Source organism: Lactuca sativa, chromosome 4 (assembly GCF_002870075.4).
Source record: "Lactuca sativa cultivar Salinas chromosome 4, Lsat_Salinas_v11, whole genome shotgun sequence".
In the NCBI taxonomy this organism is placed as follows: Eukaryota; Viridiplantae; Streptophyta; class Magnoliopsida; order Asterales; family Asteraceae; genus Lactuca; species Lactuca sativa.
In genome coordinates, this window is record NC_056626.2 from 161022016 (window position 1) to 161042376 (window position 20361).

At 35.9% G+C, this 20361-nt stretch overlaps 1 non-coding gene across 1 annotated transcript; it reads left to right on the forward strand.

Moving 5' to 3' along the window:
- The first annotated feature begins 369 nt into the window (after window positions 1–369).
- On the forward strand, window positions 370–476 carry LOC128134017 (small nucleolar RNA R71). Its single transcript, XR_008232351.1, has one exon. It is a non-coding gene; the product is annotated as a small nucleolar RNA R71 (small nucleolar RNA).
- Window positions 477–20361: the final 19885 nt, after the last annotated feature.

Below are 20361 nucleotides of genomic sequence, written 5' to 3' on the forward strand. Positions count from 1 at the left end.
GAATAAAAGACTTGAGCTTTCTTATTTCCATTCTCATCCAAATCACAATCCTTTGTGAGATGGGGCCCTCTACAATTTTCGCATCCTACCCTAATAGCATGGATTGCTTGATCCATTTTTGTCATTCTTCGATCTAGACTATCAAGCTTAGCTATCACCACCGCCATGCTATCATTTTCCGCGTTCACTACCCCACGACTTACTTCGTTTCTCGGATTATGGTATTCTCTAGAGTGCTTAGAGAATTCTTCAATTAATTCTTTAATTACCGGGGGCGCCTTCTTTGTGAGTGGGCCTTGAGAATCATGCAATTGCCTTGTGGTGACATTGACTCCATCATAGAAAATGGAGACCTCTTGTTGGCTATTAAGGTCATGGTGTGGGCAATTTCTAAGTAGGCTCTTGTATCTTTCCCAAGCTTCATAAAGGGATTCTCCGGGTTGTTGCTCGAAGTTGGCAATGGCTTTCTTTAGCTTGGCTATCTTGGAGGGCGGGCAAAAATGGTCTATGAACTCTTCTTTCATCTTGGCCCATGTGGTGACCGATCCGGGAGGAAGTGACTTTAACCAATCTTTTGCGGCTCCTTTAAATGTAACAGGAAGCATGCGAAGAAGTTGGGTCTCGCGTGGAACATTCGGGATGTTGAAGTAATCGGCCACATCATACACTTCGTCCAAGTGCTTGTAAGCGTCTTCGTGATCCTTCCCGTAAAAAGGAAACTCCTTGAGTTAGGCGAGAATATGTCCTTTTAGTTCGAAAGTAGCGGTCGCGGGAATTGCGGGTTGCACAAGCCCCGGCCCGGTGTCATCACGCATCCTTTTCTTTCATTCCCCCATGGGGACTTCATCAATGTTAGCCATTGTGATAGCTAACTCTTCTTCGGAATCGGTTTCGTGCTCGTAAGTATGCTCTTCTTCTTCCTCGGTCTCGTACTTGATATCTTCTTGAATTGGTTCTTCAACTGTCAACGGGGCACTGGATGCTCCTGATTTGCTGCTCTTCTTCTTGCTGAAAACGGATTTTAAGTTTTTGAGTGGTGAGTTCTTTGAAGATGTGGTTTCTCCAACGGCTTTTCCTTTGCTTTTTCTTAGTGCGGATTCCGGGTCTTCCAAAGGAGGGACTAGAGGTGTATCAGATCCTCGGGTCATGAAACAACTGTAAACAAACAAAACAAAAGAAACAGAACGCGTAAAACGAAATAAAAAATAAAGATTGAAACAGCGATGTACTCGTCGAGTCGGCACGAGTGCACTCGGCGAGTTCAAGGCAAAAATAGAAAAGAAAATTTCAAGTTATTCTAAAAACGAATTTTTTATAAACTAATTCTACTTACTGAATTACTTTGTAAATAACTTTGTGTAAGATAAATCCCACACAAAAGATCGATTAAACTAGAATTTAATATTAATTTTAGAACCGTCCCCCGGCAACGGCGCCAAAAACTTGATGTGTGTAAACTCACTTACTTTTAAACCTACTTTTAATTATCAAATAACACACAAAAGGCAGTGAACCTATCAATTGTGGTATAGCTAAATAAGTAGGGTATCGATCACAGGGAACGGCAAATTAAATTAAAAACTAATTTTATCTAAGTTAATTAAGAAGTAGGGGTTTTCTCTAGTTTTACAAGACTAGAAACTTACTAACTATTACTAATTTAAGACTAGAAAATAACAACTTAACTAGATTCAATACTTGGAAAGGAACTTCTGTTTAGTTCAACTTGGTTAACTCTATGGTTGATTTCAAGGTAATGGTGCAATGGATTAACTCTTTCGTTGGTTACCGATTCAAGTGATTAGATTCGTATTCACTACCCTAATCCTTAGCAAAAAAACTAACTTAAACAGTGGCCAATTGTCTAATTTAATTATATTCACTAGATTAATTATTCAGGTTAAGTTAGACTTGCAATAGTTAACTAATTTATTCTTTTAATTAACTCCTTGTTTGATGGTCATCTTAAAAGCTTGCACATGAATTTACTCAATTTTCTTATTAATTCTAGTTTCATATTCATTAATCCTAGACATATAGCATAGTGATCACATAGCATATGAGGTCAATAATCAATAGATGTTCATGCTAATCAATTATCTTCCTATTAACAGAAAATTAATTATTATTCACACACAAGGTTCTTTAGCAAGCTAAAATAACAAAGATTCACCAACTTGGAATTAATCCTACCAATCAATCAAACCATATTGTCAACTTTGTATCCCCAAACAGAAGTCTAAAGGTTTTAGCTCATAATTGAAGTAAATAATAGCAAACAAACAAAGTCAAATTGCTTAACCATAATGATAAAACAAAAGAATAAATGGAATGATGAAATTTTGCCTCAATTACTCTCCGGAATTGAATTCTAGCTCCTTTTGTTGTCTTCTAGGGTTTCTCTGGCTTCTCAATCGCAGCAAGGTACTTCTGAATCGTCCCAGAACTCCCCTCTATCGATCTGTGGAATTATCTTTAAATATACGAATCGACTCGTCGAGTCCCTCTCACATTCCCCGTATTGTGATAACTCTCTGGGATCCCGAGTCATTATCTTCTCGATTCTTCGATTGGACTCGCCGAGTAGTCGATCTGACTCGCCGAGTAGGTGCCATTTTTAGTGTTTTTCTTCTTTATTTCATTCTCGATCTTCTAACTATTTCTCCCGCTTCCTTTCGCTTCCGAGCTTCATCTTTGGACTGAAAAACATAATTTAACACTTTTAAGTACCTTTTGTCCATAATATGCAATAATTTAGCTAATAAATGAGTAAAAATGTATACTTAATATGAACTAATTATGCACATATCACCTATATGAACTTATATTTCCGAATTGGAGAGCATATTTTATTCTATTTTCAAGATCCACGTGGTACATCTTAAAAAAGCAATAAGAATTAAAAAAAATAAAAATAATAAAAATAATAATAAAATAATAATAATAATAAACAATCAATAAACATATCAGTTGAAAATATTTTTTTTAAGTTATGAATGCCAACCATGGACATTAAGAACGCGACAATGAGAACCTAGAATAAAATGATTATGATCATAAAAAATGGAAGCCTGATAATCTGGATAATTGAAGTCGTTTAGTGGAAACCTAAAATAAGGTTGGGAGCTATCTTCAAGGAGATCGTGATAATCCGGAACGAAAGGAAGGCCAATATACGGGATTTGTATAATTGTATTCAACTCAAAACGACGTAGGTTTTAGAGTTCCACACCTAAGATGAGATCCCTAACAGCCTTATATTCCCTTTTCTCATATATATATATATATATATATATATATATATATATATATATATATATATATATATATATATATATATATATATATATATATATATATCAAATTATCGAAAATCATAACGCTACATTGAAGCCTTATTTTTCTTAGGTTTTCTTATAGCTCTACATAGAAGCCTTAATTTTCTTAGGTTTGCTTTCCCTATAACTTAGTTGTACCCTAGATAATGTTGAAAAATTTGCCTCACTATTAGCAACACCGGACCCCGACCATCAAAGTTAAACTTCTGAATTTTCAAGCTTTCGACTCCCTTTGTCTTTTCCATAGGTGACCACTTCTCTTTACTAACTATGATATATGTTGAACTCCCCCCCCCCCCCCCGCCGCCCCCACCACCATCAACCATAGAACTATAATCGATGCTCCATTCATCCTAATAATCAACGAAACAAACATATTGCCAATGAACAACCAACCACCATCAACATCCAACAACGATGCATATGGACTACTTATGGTTTACTTATATTAGTTTCTAGTAAAAACACTATTTCATTCATATCTATTGGTGATAGGTCATTGATTTTGACCACCCATACAAGTTACTATGAATTACCTAATCCTTATAGACCTTTGCACCTTCACCAAGTTCTCATCATTGCTCACATAATGAATAACTCATTTTAGTACAACTAAACACCAAAGATAAAAACGTTTTATTTACTTTTTTGAATTTTATTTTAGTGAAAAAGTGTCGGACCCGCCAAACTCTCATCCAATGTGATTAAAAAGAGACCAATATCTTTCCATGCATAAAGAATCTTTCCATCTTTCTTTTACGTTATCTAGTTCATTATTATGGCATTATCACTTTAGTTAACCTAATGATAACATGCTTAACTATATTTTGTGAAGTCTTTTTATTTCTTATCATTAAGGAAAGTCGCACATGTTATGCCGTCAATATAGAAATCATGGTAGACTCTCGATTAATGTTTGAGTCAATTATCAAGTCCTTTGTTAGTAGTATACATTCTAGTTTGTGGATATATTGTTGATGGTAGTGGCATTAGATATTACATTATCTTTTCTGATCATCAATCTTACTTCATATAGGTATATACATTTCTCCATAAGCCAAACGCTATTCTAGATGTCTTCATTTTTTCTTATGCCAAAACTCAATTTGGTTTGGAATCAAGGTCTTTTTGTGTGAACAAAATGAAGAATTCACCAACTCCTCATTTTGTGACCATTTTGACCCAAAAAATATCCAAATACTTTTCCTATCCAAGTACATGCAAAAAAACTGGAAAATCTGAATAGATGACATGAACCACAAATAACATTGTTCGTATATTCTTTATTCATGCACACTTACCTCTACCTTATAGGTAGAAGCATTTCAAATTACCACTCACTTGCTGAATATTTCACATTACATTTCCACTAGAATTGTGAGTCTATTCTCTAAATTGATTAAGAAAAGTCATTCATTCACCCAATTATATGTTTTTGTTGTCTATGTTATCCATACATACCTATACCACATAAAATTGATCCATACAATACCCCTGCATAGTTCTTTTTTATCCATCAATTAATAAGAGCTAATAATGTCGTGATAAATCTATCAAATGTGTCATCGTATCTCGATGCATAATATTTAATGAAAATGTTTTCCTTTGTCTACATGATATTAACTCACACACCCTCACATGACTTCCTAGATGTGTTCACCAATGTTTTATCTCTCATTAACTCCTTAAGTTAACTGTACCTCCTAAATCCTTAATTGAGATACCACCTTCTACCATACCCCTTCTCCAGCACTCAACTTCCAAATGGCTCTTTGAGGCAGGAATTCCAACCATATATGTCAGACATCCAATAGTGTCCGTAACTACCACATAGATAGTTTCTAATCCTTGTCATCCTTTGATACATGTCCTAAAATTCTCATCTATAAACCCACTTAATGCCTTACCTACATACCATCATCAACCCTTATGTGCTCGTTCCAATATCTTGACCCTTTTACAACCCTAAATGGAACAATGAAATACGCTTAAATATAATAGCTTTGTTACTAAGGTTACATGGTACGTGTTTTAAAACTCGCGTGTGTGTTAATACTGTTAGATCTATGTGCATGTTCAAATAAAAAGATCATGGTGTTATCATTTTATCCTATTAAAAATCTTAGGTGGTACCAAATGGTAAAAGTCAGAAGATAGATATCAAATCCAATAAGACTTTTGGTCATGTTGTCAAAATGACCATGATCTGTATAGGTCTTAATTGTTCCATATTCAATCATTAGCTAGTTTAACCGCTTTATGTGAAAAATATGTTCATTTATAGGAACCTTGAAAAAACTGTGTATATACATCAACCCCAACCCTACCCCTTAAATACCACAAATGTATCACAACATACATTTGTCTATCACTTTCAAAAATAAATATAGACAATAAAACGAGCACCGTACTCTTGGTTTTTAGAAATATGCTTAGTTGTCACCCATATTAGGTTTCAAGTGAGAAAATCATATTTCTCCACATATATTCTAACTTATACAATCATTGACAAACTTGTTGCTTAATATTGACGATATCTTACTTATTCGTCCACTTCCACCACCCTGTAGACAGTGATTATATCACTCAGTAAGGAGTTTGACATAACTAATTGGATTATTGTAGTTATTTTCTGAGCATCTCTGTTACGTATTGCAATATGGCTCATCCCTTTGTGAGCGCCAATACGATACTAACATTCTCAATCATGCCAATATGCTAAGTATTTTAATCCTATCTGAACACCTATGGAAAGTCAAGAAAAATTTGATTCAACGATTCCTCAGTCGAGGAGCCATGTTCTATCACAAAATTAGTTGGACACTTCCATATTTAATGTTCACTCATTTAGACTTAGCGTATGTGTCCATCAAATATATTTAAATATGCTTGACATGAGAAAGCGGCACCCAATACCATAAATATCATCCAACGTTATGTTTGAGGCATTGTTGATCACATGGTAAAGTTGCCTCATACTCTTGATCACAAGTTGCAATTATATGCCTCCTTGACAATCACTCCAGACTCATTTCTTACTCTAATGTCGATTCAACAATTCCCTCGGTTGAGGATTGATGTTGTATCATAAAATTTGGATTTAGTATACGGACACTTCAATATTTAATGTTCACTCATTTGGATTTAGTACTTGTGTCCATCAAATATGGTTATTTGTGTGTGACATGAGGGAGCAACACCAAATACCTTACAACTCATACAACATTATGTTTAAGGCATTTTTTTATCACATGGTGCAGTTATATTCCTCCTCGACAATCTGTCAATATCATTTCTTACTTAATGTCGATTAGTAGGGCTATCCTGCAGCCTGTCGTTCCACGTTTGCCTACTGTATTTTCCTTGTGTTAGAAATTTGGGGATTGAGAGTAGTTGGAAATCTGAGAATCGTAAAATTACTTTCAAATTGAAGTATTTCATTGGTACTCCCGAAACTTCATTTGGATGAGACTCAAAAAAGATGCAAGAACAGAGAAAGAGAGTGTTATATCTTAGTGTATCAATAATAATGACAAAAAAACTAGATTTAGCTTTCCTATCAGAAAACCACCAAAACTGTCACAAGACAATTTCCAAACTATCACAAAATACAGGTTTTAATTAACGGTCAAGATAAAAGTCAAAAAATAGGTAAATTTTCTAAAATCTCGATTTCTGATGCATTTTTAACATAGCAACATAACTCGGCTAGGGCTCTGACCCTTGGACCCCACTACCCCCGTAACCTTGTTTGTTCAGGGACCTCGCCCCTAAATGACAATCTATTTTGAATCTTGAAAAAACTCAAACAAGTGTTCACTTTGCACCACCTTTACTTGTTTAATGTTTTTCAAGATTGCATTTGGTCAAAAAATTAATCTGTTAAACTTTTAAATAATATCGGTGACATAAGTCACCAATACCTTCATGGTAATTTACTCTTATGATCATCAAAAGGTCACATCGCTATATCCTTCTCAGATGTTAAACCATAATATCATGTTGTGGCGGTCTAGTAAATGTTGTAGTCGTAACTTGGTGCTTATACACTCTTATATGTGATCTAAAGAACTAAATTTGTGCAAAATTAACAAAAAGGATTAGAGGAAATTCACTTTTTATAACAAAGAAATAACTCAAACTTTGATACAACCCTTTCCTTCTTAACTGATACCCTAACTCGATATCCTATCAAACACACATACATACATACACACGCACACACACACACACACACACACACATATATATATATATATATATATATATATATATATATATATATGAGTAAATTACACGAATGGTCCCTATGGTTTGGGGTAATTTGCGCATTTGGTCCCTAATTTGTTTTTTTAACTCAGAAAGTCCCTCCTATTTGTTTTTGTTACGCCATGGGTCCCTACTCTTTGTTTTCGTTACGCGTTTGGTCCCTATCTTACCTAAAAATACTATTATTTAAATAAGAAAAAATGGTTGAGTAGGTAAGGAAACGTGATGAGGATGAGGTTGGTGGTATGTTTATTTAAATAAATTAAAAAATCAATGGAAAAATATGTTTTTTAGGTAAGACAGGGACCAAGCGTGTAACAAAAACAAACTGTAGAGACCTTCCGAGTTAAAAAAATAAGTTAGGGACCAAACGCGCAAATTACCCTAAACCATAGGGACCATTCGTATAATTTACTCTACATATATATATATATATATATATATATATATATATATATATATATATATATATATGTATGTATATATGTATGTATGTATATGTATATTTATATACACACCACATGTATATGAGAAGATAACCACAAAACAAAGACTTTGAATTCAATTCTAATACCTACTCATATTAATAGATAATGACTTTCCTTATCAACACATTATGATAAGGTCTATCAAAGATTCCTCTTGTGACCGAAAATTACCAACATTCACTCCTAATTTTCGAATGGAAATTGAGAGGACCTCCACCCCAAGAAGCCTGCGCAACTCAACAAACTTGATCTTGGAAAGTACCTTTGTTAGAATGTGTACACACTATTCCTTCCCACTAACATGCTCCACTAATATTCCATTCTCTTTTTCAAGTTCTCGAATTTAGTGGTAGCGGGACTTTATATGTTTACATCGGCAATAAAAAAACTGGATTTTAACCAACGTGATTGCAAATGTGTTATCAAACTCAATTACTCTATTGCAATTTTGATCCAATTATTTCTTGAAGAAGATCACATAACTAGATTTCTTGACAACTGGTAGCACATGCAACCATATATTCTACTTCACATGAAGACAACACCACCATTTCGTGTTTTCTGTCAACACCAAGTGATAGGTGACTTTCCAAGATAGAAAACATGTCCAGTTGTACTCCTCTCATCATCTTGATTTATATTGCGACTGTTATCACTATATCCCAATAATTTCATTGGTTTACCATGACTATACCTTATTACAAATCCCAAATTTCCTTTAATATACCTTAGAATTTGCTTTATTGTAGCCACGTGAGACTTTTTTGGAGTTCCCATATATCTGCATGTAATGCCAACCGAATATGAAAGGTCAGGTCTTGTCTGTAGTAAATACCTTAGTCTTCCCACAAGACTTAGATACTTTGTGGCATCTATGTGTTCTTCTTCAATATTTTTTGAGAATTTCATATTCGATTCCATAGAAATTAGTGTTGTATTGCAATCATCCATGCCTGCATCTTTGATTACTTTTTTCGTAAAGATTTCTTATGTGATAATGATGTCATCCTTCCATTAATATACCTCGATACCTAGATAATATATTAGCATACCCAGATCAGTCATATCAAAACTATTATCCATTGCTCGCTTGAATTTGGATATGATGTTTGTGCTTGCTCTTGTAGCTACCAAATCATTAATGTATACACCGACCATGAGTAAATATGTTCCTATGCACCTTCGATAGAAAAATTGTTCTTGCACACATATCTAAAACTTCATTTCTTTCAAAATTTTGTCCAACTTGATATTGCATGTGTGTGGTGCTTGTCGCAGGCTATATAATGCCTTTTTTAATTTGTACTAAATCTTCTCTCCCTTTTTGAAACCTTCTAGTTGGTGAACTAACACATCTGCTAGCAATTCACCATGAATAAAAGTATATTTTACGTCTAATTAATGCAACTCCCACCCTTTTTAAGCCACAAGAGAAATAAAAATTCGAATAGTTTCAATTCAGGTAACTGGTGCAAATACTTCATCAAATTCAACGCCATGTTGTTGTAGGTAGCCTTTTTCTACAAGCCTTGCTTTGTACTAGCTAGCTGAACAATTTGCATCCCTTTTAACATTAAATACCCATTTTAGGCTAATAATGGTCATGTTGTTGTCTTTTGAGATTAACTTATAGGTACCATTTTTTCGATAGAGGCAATTTCTTCCTCCATAGCTTTAACCCAGTTTGGATTATCTTGTACTTCGTTATAACTTGATGTCTTGTCATCGTTTAATGAAAGGAGAATGTGAATGTTATCAACATATAATTTTATTTTTAGTCATCATACCTACATGGTGGATAACTGGTCCTGCTTAACCTTCGTGGGGGAGGATCTTCGCGATCTTCATTGGATTCGACTGGTTGTTCAAGTTCTACCTCATTTCTCCTCTTGTTTGCTCACGATTAATATGGTCTAACCCATCTGCTACAGATCCTTCTCTAGTGTTTACTATCCCTTACCAAAGAACCCAAAACATACCAGGTTTATGTTTTAAGTTAGAATCGACCAGTGACTTCTCATCCCAATTCGTGTTTTTCGTCAAAAATCATGTCTCGAGATACAATAATTTTGCGACAAATTGGATCATACAACTGATATGCTTTCATTCTTGGTTCTGATGCGAGATGAATTGGTTTTCTTGAGTGTTCATCAAGCTTTCTTAACTGTGTTCTAACCGTTTTTGCATAGGTTACACATACAAATACTCGAATATGTTTAATGTTGGGTTGTCGCTTGTAGTATAGTTGATATGGAGTTGGCTCTTTAACTGCTTTTGTTGGAATTCGATTTATGATGTAGGTTGCATGATTTATTGCTTCTCCCTAAAGGTAGTTAGGAGCTTGTTTTTTCTTTCAAGATACTTCATGTCGTCTTGATAAGAGTACAATTTCTTCTTTCCACTACGTCGTTATGTTGTGGCGTGTATGGAGCTATGAGGTGTCTTATCATCCCGTGATCTTCACAAAGAGAGTTCACCGCCTCTATCTGTTTGAAACACTTGGATTGATTTGTTGGTTTCTTTTTCTACTGTGACCTTGAACATCTTGAAATAGGTTAGTGCATTTATTTTTTCTTTCATAAGATAACACCACATAAAACGTGAGTAATCATTGATTAAGATAAAAAAAAAACTTATTTCCAACAATGGTAGATGGTGAGATTTGTCCATCTAGATCTCCATGAATTAGTTCCAAGGTTTCTTTTGCTCGATATTTGGTGTTTTTAGGGAAAGGTTTTTTACTATGTTTTTGTTACCATGCACGACTCACATAGTTGGTTATTCCATGTAATGGGTGGTAAGCCAATAACTAGATCCTTTTTGACATATTTGAAACTATGTCAAAGATAGCATGACCTAGCCTTACATGCCACAACCAATTTTGATATCCTAGGCGGCTATGTAAACAGATGGGTCTTCCAACGAGGATTCTAGTTTTGTACAGCCTATTCATCGAGCGTTTTAACTTGAACATGAGGGTTCCATGGGTATCATAAAGGAATGATCTCCTTTCATTGAAACTTCACAACCAATTTTTGTTTCTTATCCAAACTAATTATGTTGGCCTTGAGATCAGGTATGTAACCTCTCAGTGAAGAATGAGAGGTTACATGTCATGTGGTTACTTGCGCCATTATCTAAGTACCATATGTCATTCTCATCTTTTCCCGTCTCGTATCTATTGGGTATCACTTTATCTTCATTTAAAAACATAGTCTCATGAAGTGTTTTTAACATAAACAGTCATGGGTCGTGATCATCAACTTTTGCCACGCTAGCTTCCTCCTAGTCTGCCATCCGTTGTGAGTACTGGGACGCAAAGTGACCAAATTTGTCACAAATTTAACATTGAACTTTTGATCCATCTTTGGTCTTTGATTTAGGTTTTAGATTATCGGTCTCTTCATTGGAAGTAGGTGTGGGTCGACGTTGATTTTGAGATTGGCGACCTCCACCTCATCCTTGCCTTGATCCTTGCCTTGATCCTTGCCCTCCTTTGTTGGCATCATGATTTCGAGTGTTGGGTGTTGTGTTGTTGAACAACAACTTGCCTTGATCGATACCGGGTTCATCCTCAAGAATACGTTCTTTATAAGCCTTCAATCGCTCCCACCACATCTTCGTATCCAACAATTTTAAAAGCGAGAACTTGCTTTATTGAAGCAACAATATGAACGAGTTTAATTTCTTAATAGGCTAATGAGGAATTTCTTCACTAGTTTGCTCTCAGGGATAGTTTCACCAAGAGATGCTGACTTTGACGCGATACCTGAGAGGTTGCTAATGAATTTGTCGATAGTACTTATCTCCTTCATCTTTAAATTGTCAAACTTGGTTGCGAGAGTTTTCAAACATGCTTCTCGTACCATATCAACACCTAGATGACATGTCTTGATTGCATTCCAAATTTCTCCTGTCGTGTTCATCCAACCAACTTGCAAGATGAGGTCTTCGGGATTTGCTTGGAAAAGGACTACAATAGAGATGTTATTCTTTTTAACGTCGGTCGTTCCTGGATCAATGGTATCCCAATCCTGATGCACGTTAAGGATTACCTTCATTCGGATTGACCATACTATGTAATTTGTGGAATTTAACATAGACACATAAAGTGAGAGAGACGATCCTTCTTTCGTTCCACTTGTGTCTGGATTGGCAACATCCCCATTTTATTTCAATGCTCTGATACCAATTAAAGAAATAAAGCAGAAATAACACAATGGATTAAAGGAAATTCACTTGTTATTACAAATAAATAACTCCAACTTTGATACAACCCTTTCCTTCGCAACTGATACCCTAACTCGATATCCTATCATCTATATATACCACAAGTATATAAGAAGATAACCACAAAACAAAGACTTTAATTTCTATTCTAATACCACTCACATTATCAGATAATGACTTTCCTTATCAACACATTATGATAAGGGGTTTATACGGCCGAGTAGCTCGCCATGGGGAGCACCGATTCTTTTTGTCATTAAGAAGGATGGTTCACACCGGATGTGCATTGATTACCGGGAGTTGAACAAGCTGACGGTCAAGAACTGTTACCCCTTACCGAGGATTGACGATTTGTTCGATCAGTTGCAGGGAGCGTCTTGGTTCTCCAAGATTGATTTGAGGTCTGGATATCATCAGATGAGGGTGCATGATGAGGATATCCAGAAGACAACATTCAGGACTTGTTACGGGCATTACGAGTTCGTGGTGATGCCTTTCGGGCTCATCAATGCACCGGCGGCATTCATGGATCTCATGAACAGGGTGTGCAGGCCGATGTTGGATCGTTCGGTGATCGTGTTCATTGATGATATATTGGTGTATTCGAGATCCAGAGAGCAGCATCAGGAGCATTTGAGGGAGATCCTCGGAGTTCTGAGATCGGAGAGGCTTTACGCCAAATTCTCCAAATACGATTTCTGGTTACGAGAGGTCCAATTTCTAGGACACCTCGTCAACCAGAATGGGATATTGTTCGATCCGGCCAAGATTGAGGCGGGGATGACTTGGGAGGTGTCGAGATCCCCTTCGGAGATCAGGAGTTTCCTGGGGTTAGCCAATTATTATCGGAGATTCATCCAGGATTTATGTTCCTCTCACCAGACTAACCCGGAAGGGTGTGACTTTCAGTTGGGGCCCAGAGCAGCAGGCCTCATTCGAGACACTTTGCCAGAGATTGTGCAAAACCCTAGTGTTAGCCTTTCCGGAGGGAATAGAGGACTTTGTGGTATATTGTGACGCATCGATATCGGGACTAGGTGCGGTGCTAATGCAGAGAGGGCATGTGATAGCATACGCATCGAGGCAGCTGAAGCCTCATGAGACAATGTATCCTACTCACGATTTGGAGTTGGGGGCTGTGGTGTTCGCCCTCAAGATCTGGCTTCACTATTTGTACGGAGTCCGGTGTACCATTTACACGGATCACAAGAACTTGAAATATCTGATGGATCAGTCCAACCTGAATGTGCGCCAGAGGAAATGGTTGGATATGGTAAAGGATTATGAGTGTGAGATCTTGTACCACCCGGGCAAGGCTAATGTTGTAGCTGATGCCCTGAGTCGCATGGCGGAGAGTGCCTTGATACAAGATGTTTGTTTGAGATTGACAGTGATGACTCCGGTGTTGGACACCATTCGGGAGTCCCAGGTAGAGGCCATGAAACCGGAGAACCGCAAGCGAGAGCGGGTGATCGGACAGATATCTGAGTTCATTGCCGATAGCCGGGGGCTTATGACCTTTTTAGGGCCGGGTTTGGGTGCCATTTGAGGGTGGGACACGTGCCATTTTGATGGAGGAGGCACACAGGTCAAGGTTTTCGATCCATCCTGGGCCCACTAAGATGTATTTGGACCTGAAGAGAGACTATTGGTGGCCCATTCAGGGTGATCGCGAGGGTAGGCAGGGTAGCGTATCGTTTGGAGTTACCTGCGGAGTTGAGTCAGATTCATGATACCTTCCATGTGTCTCAGTTGAGGAAGTGTATTCTCGTTGAATCGGCGGTGGTACCGTTAGAGGATATTCAGGTGGATGCGAGCCTGAATTATGTTAAAAGGACAATTGTGATTCGGGATCGGAGAATCAAGGTTTTGAGAAACAAGGAGGTGTCCTTGGTGTAGGTTCAGTGGCAGCATCGGAAAGGGTCGAAGCTGACATGGGAACCAGAGATTGAGATGCGCGAGCAGTATCCAGAGTTATTTGCAAAACGAGACTTCGAGGGCGAAGTCTGATTCTAGTGGGGGAGAATTATAACATCTTGAGTTCGGGTATGTTAATTTAATTAATTATTTATTGTTTTATTGAGGAACTTGACGAGTTGACGCCTCAACTCGTCGAGTAGAGTCTTATCTATTGACGCGGTTTCACGAGCGGACTCGACGAGTCGGGGACCTGACTCGCCGAGTCGGTGCTGATTAGAAAAACCCTAATCCTCGGGTTTGGAGCCTATTTAAAAGCCCTTATGGCCTTCATTTGCGGCCACCTTGTTCCAGAGAAATCCTAGAGAGAGTGAGGAAGGCTTGAGTGCAAGAGAGGGCTCATAATCTTCATTTTTGGGGTGATTTTGCTAGAGGAAGAAGAGAGGATCCATCTAGAACGTGAAGGGAGCTTGGATTGGAGCTAATCATCTTGAGATATTGTCTTTAGAGGTGTAATTCTTTCCATTTCATGTTCATAAGGTGGATTTCATAGTTTTAGGGTTTTTCCCTCATAATTTTATGAGATCTAATGAGTATAAGGTCCCCTTGGTATGAATAACATCAGATCTGGACCATGAGAGGTCCCTAGAGCCATTATCTTCCAGCTTTTTGCAAGCAAATAAGGAATTGGAGACTAGGTTGCCATTTCTAGTGTTATTTCTCCATTTGAGGCTTGAAATGGGTTGCATGCACGTAAAGGTTGCACCTTTACATGACTTTTGAGTGTTTACGGGTTAGATCTATGATTTGGCTAAGCAGATCTGACCTTAGGAGGTTGTTTGAGCAAGTCCATGGAGGAAACTCGCCGAGGCCATATGTAGACTCGACGAGTCGGACCGGGTTGCCTCGGGGTCTGACTCAGTGGTGGCCCAGTGAGTTGAGGGGTGACTCAGTGAGTCGAGTGAGGCTTAGAAAGGGAAGAGTCTGTGGGGATGATGGGACTCGCCAAGTCGTCGTATGCACTCGGCGAGTCTGGTCAAAATGGACAGTTGACTTTTGGTTGACTTTTAGGGTTTGTCAACAAATGGGCCTTTGGGCCTGTAGAGGGGTAGAATGGTCTTTTACTCTTCTAGGGATTTGCATGAGAGAATATCCAATTTGTGAAGAGACATTTATTTGGTGTAATTTATTATTTTGACTAGGCGGAGGCTAGGGCAGTATTCTGATATCGAAATTTTACCGAGATTCCCGAGGTGAGTCTTCTCACTATACTTTACCTAGAGTGGTAATCAGTGCTATGTAACATTGTATCTTGTATGCTATTTATGTGTTGTGATTCTAAGTGATATGTGATATGCATGATTCAGAGTTTACAGAGTTAGGACCAGTGGCTCCAGAGAGTTATGGGACCAAGAGGGTCCCACAGAGATATTCGACCAGAGGGTCATCAGAGTTACAGCCTTGAGTGGCTAATATGTGTTTATGTGGTATTTTGGGGAACTCACTAAGCATTTATGCTTACAGAGTTTTGTGTATGTGTTTCAGGTACCAGTGATGATCGTGGGAAGGCGCCGGCATGATTTGTACACACTCATGGAGCTTTTGTTTATATGATTATGTGATATGTTTTACTATGATGACAGTGGACATTATGTTTAATATTATTTTATGAATGAAAGTATGTTTTAAAATTGTGAAAAATTATTTGAAAATTTTGGATGCTACAGACCGGGCGTTACAGCCTTCTTGTCCGTCGTCGTTATAACTTTGTATGTGTAAGGAAGACAAGCCTGCAAACCGATTTCTCTCAGGTTATGTTCAACAAAACCATGATCCATCATCAAAAGTTTACTAGCGATGGTTATAAAAATAGTTAAGTAAGATTAACTTATTAGAGATATGGGTTTTCTCAATCGAGATAGATCAACAAGGAATTCACATTGGACAACAGAAATCATCGATGAAGACTGTATTTTATTGAGAAGTTATTATGGTAAATACATAACCACATCAAACATGCCTTCAATTTCAAGAATGCGAGCTTGATTTCTCAAACTTAGTTAAGCGTAACTCAAAAATCTTAACCCTGGTGATCCAATGAAGGTCGTCGATGATGTTTTGTTATTAGGAAATGGAGTTTTGCGCTTCAATTGTTACCGATTATGACAGTGGTTAGATTTGAAGTTCAATTGAAGACTTATTATGGTAATTACTTGCAACCGGATAAGGGTGTGTCATCATTGGGGACGATAGTAACTCATGATCTTCCTCAAAAGGAAGGGTTGATGAACAAAAGGATTTAGCAGTAAGTTGAATAAGTTGACTGAAGACCAAAAGACCTATAAAAAGGATATGGACTCCCACGTACAGAGACGGGCAACTTTCAAATGGATGAGCATTTGGGTTCTTATATGAAGTGATTATATATGTGTTTTTAGGTTTTCATGGAAATCGGTGGGTTCGAATCGAAGGTATGGGAATTGGAGATGCAAGTTAATCATCTTCTATAAGTGTTGGCTAAGAAAAGGGGCAGGGTGATGCAGATTTCTGTTGAAGAGATAGGAGGAGGGAGGAAGAAAGGGGTAGGTGGTGATCATGGTGGTGGTGGTAGGGATAGTTGATGCAAGCGACAGAGAAACAACAAAAAGGATTTTCATCTTTTTCTTTGGGTATAAGGGAAGAATAGGAATAAATGGAACCTATTTTATTATTTTTGAATAAATTAATAAATTTTAAAAATTTTAAAAAAAATATCAATAAGGCCAAATTTTGCTTTTTATCTTGATTTTTTTAAAACGGCTAACACACAACCATTTAATTTTATTTCTAAATATATAGTTTTTGTTCACTACAAGACTTGAACTCTCAAACCTCAACCACTTAAAGGAGATAAACATTTCCAATACACCTGATATGATACAGTCAAACCAAAAACCCTTTGTTAATTTATTTTTTTTAGAATGGCTGACCGACACATCTATTTAATCATACTCCTAAATCTGCATTGTCTTTGTATCTAGATTAGGGACAAAAATCAAAACAAAAGGAGACTATACGGACGGCTCAATTAAAAAAAAAAGTCAGGAATATGGGACCATTCTTGTAGTTTACTCTGATAGATAGGATAGAAAAAAAGGGTTGTAGTTTGGAAATGCTAATTGACTGTTGGTAAGTATTTATAGGTGTAAAATAGAAATATTTAGTAAAATAATAATATATCTCTCTCAAAAGCCAATAGGCAACCCACTCCACACTCCGCCTACGTGCCTAGAAGACGGGTTTTACGTGGCCACGCCGCTGCCACATCATCCCCACACCAAATAGATGTGGTGTTATACCGGAGAGCCTAATGTTATATTTGCTTTTCAATATTCTGCTATAGTTTTTTATAAAAAAGATTATGAATTGTTAATAAATAGCATAATAGAGCTATTCTCATATTGGACGGAAATAAGGGTATGAGTTATGACATCTTTCAACCTTGTAAATAATCCAATCTTTTGGCTATGTCACGTATGTGGAGTGTCCACTGGTGTAGATCCTAAATTGATAAAAGCTTAAACGTATTTTGATAATAATAATAATAATAACAATAATAATAATAATAAAAGTTGTAAAGAACTATGAGGAATGATGAAGGTAAATACGTTTATCATTTCTTTGTTAAAGGTGGGTTGATACCCAAAATGGGGTTTTATGCTGCATAAATCGAATTTATAATTATTTGACATAAAGTTTCTTCACATTAACCTTTTATCAGAAATGATTAAAAACATTTGGGTAAAAATTAATGTCCATATTAACTATTCAAGGGAAAACAATAACTACCATGGTGATTTAAAGCAATGGCATTTGAGTAGGCCATATCAGAGATGCAATTATATATTTATATCTAACATTACAAATTTTGTATTTCATAGCTTTTGCTTTTTAAGAGGCACATCCCTTTCATGAGGGCCAAAACGGTATTCCAAAACATTTATCTAATTTTTTCTATCTTTTTCAGCCTATGGTCTAGTGTCCCCCACCCTCCATGGGGCTTAGAGTCCCTATACTGATTCCATTGATATAAAATGTCTCCTAATGAAAAGACAAATATACCCTCACTCCATTATCACTATTAGATGATCTTACTTGTATTGGAACATGTGACGATTTCATAAGCAAAGAAATATCCACTAGTGTAGATCCTAAATTTATAAAAACTTAAACCTATTTTGATAAAAATTATAAAGAAATATGAGGAATGATGGTAAATACGTTGTTTATCATTTCTTTCTTACCCAAAATGGAATTTTATGATGTCTAAATCGAATTTATAACTATTTGACATAAAGTTTCATGACATAAACTTTTTATCAGAATGATTGAACATATTTGGGTAGAAATTAATGTCCATATTAACTGTTAAGGGAAAACATAGCTACTATTAAGCCAACTATGTCTTTTATTTCTTTAACAAGAAATACAATAGTGATTCAAAGCAATGGCAGTTGAGTAGGCCATATCAAAGATTCAATAATATATTAATATCTATCATTACAAATTTTGTATATCATATCTTTTTCTTTTTTTTAAGGGAACGTCCCTTTCATGTATTGATCAAATGTAACAACTTTTTGGAAATCTATTCCAACAAAAATTAATCTAATTTTTTCTTATCTTTTTCACCCTATAATCCAGTGTTCCTCAAAGGGGCTTAGAATAACTATGTTGATCTCAATGTTACCACAATGATGACCATAATGATATCCAGATGAATGCAAGAAACAAAACATATCAATATGTATGATATTCTTCATTTCTTTTGGAACAACTATTTCATTCTCCCGATGTTAAAGATATGATGGAGAAAAAGATATATGGAAGAGAATATGTGATGGAGCTTGTAAATGGGAGATAATTTGATTAATGATGATCTCAACAACTATTTCACTATCTTGATGACTTGAGTGGTAATCATTGTATCGAATGCTGAAAATGTATTAGAATCTAAGTTGTAATAAGTATTGGACGTCAAATCACAGCTCAAAATCATTAAACCTTCAATTGGAAGATATGTTATACCTTTTAGGAGCTAAATGATAATTAACCCAATTGATTTCACTCCTAAATGCTTCATATACTAAAATCACCTCCCAAGTATCTTCAAACTGTCACCTCATCTTTCAAATTTGTTTTGACCAAAATAAATGTAGGAATAGAGCTTAATACTTCACAACCATCTCTTCTTGTTACATTTGGTCATCTTGTTTAGGTATTATTATAAAGAAAAAAATTACACAAATGGTCCTTCTGGTTGATAAAAAATGTCACTGCAAGTCATTTTGAGAAAGTTTTAACATGACCGATTTCGGGTTTAATACGCACACCATAGGTCTTTTTGACTAAGAGCATCTCTAATGTGAGCTTTTTCTAAAGTTTTTTTACTATTTGGATAAGTTGTAAGATGACTTATTACCATTGGAGAACATCACTTTTTTTGTTTATTTTTATTGACCACTTAATATATATTGAGTGGTCAATATAGTTTGATAAGATGGTCACTTAACCCTTTTATTTTTAATAATGTTTCATTTTCTTTCCTTCATTTAGTGCTAGGGTTTATTAAAACAATGTATTGTATTATAATCAATTATTTAAATATTAATGTTAAAAGATAGTATTTATTAAAATATTAAACGGCTAGCAATAATATTTATTAAAATTTGTATATTAAAATTTGACGTTTTAAAAAACGATTAGTTAGATGAGGAGTTTTATGGAACATTTAAATAGAAGTGGATAAATTAGTTAAATTAATTAAAAAAAGTCATAAAAAAGGTTAACCATTGTATAACTTATTTAATTAGAGGTCAATATTAATGGATTGAAGATGTGACAATGTTTATAACCTATAACATAAGTTTACCATTGGAGATGCTCTAATATGTTGTCTTTTTAGGTTTAAAAGACAAACAATGGGTTCTTGTGGTTGACAGAAAATGACTCATCATGTGCATTTTAAAACTAAAAATGTCCAATCATTTTAAAAATTCTTCAAAAAGACTTAAAGTTTATTTTCTACTAACCATAAAGACAATTTCTGTAATTTTGTCTAATATAAATTTACCATATTG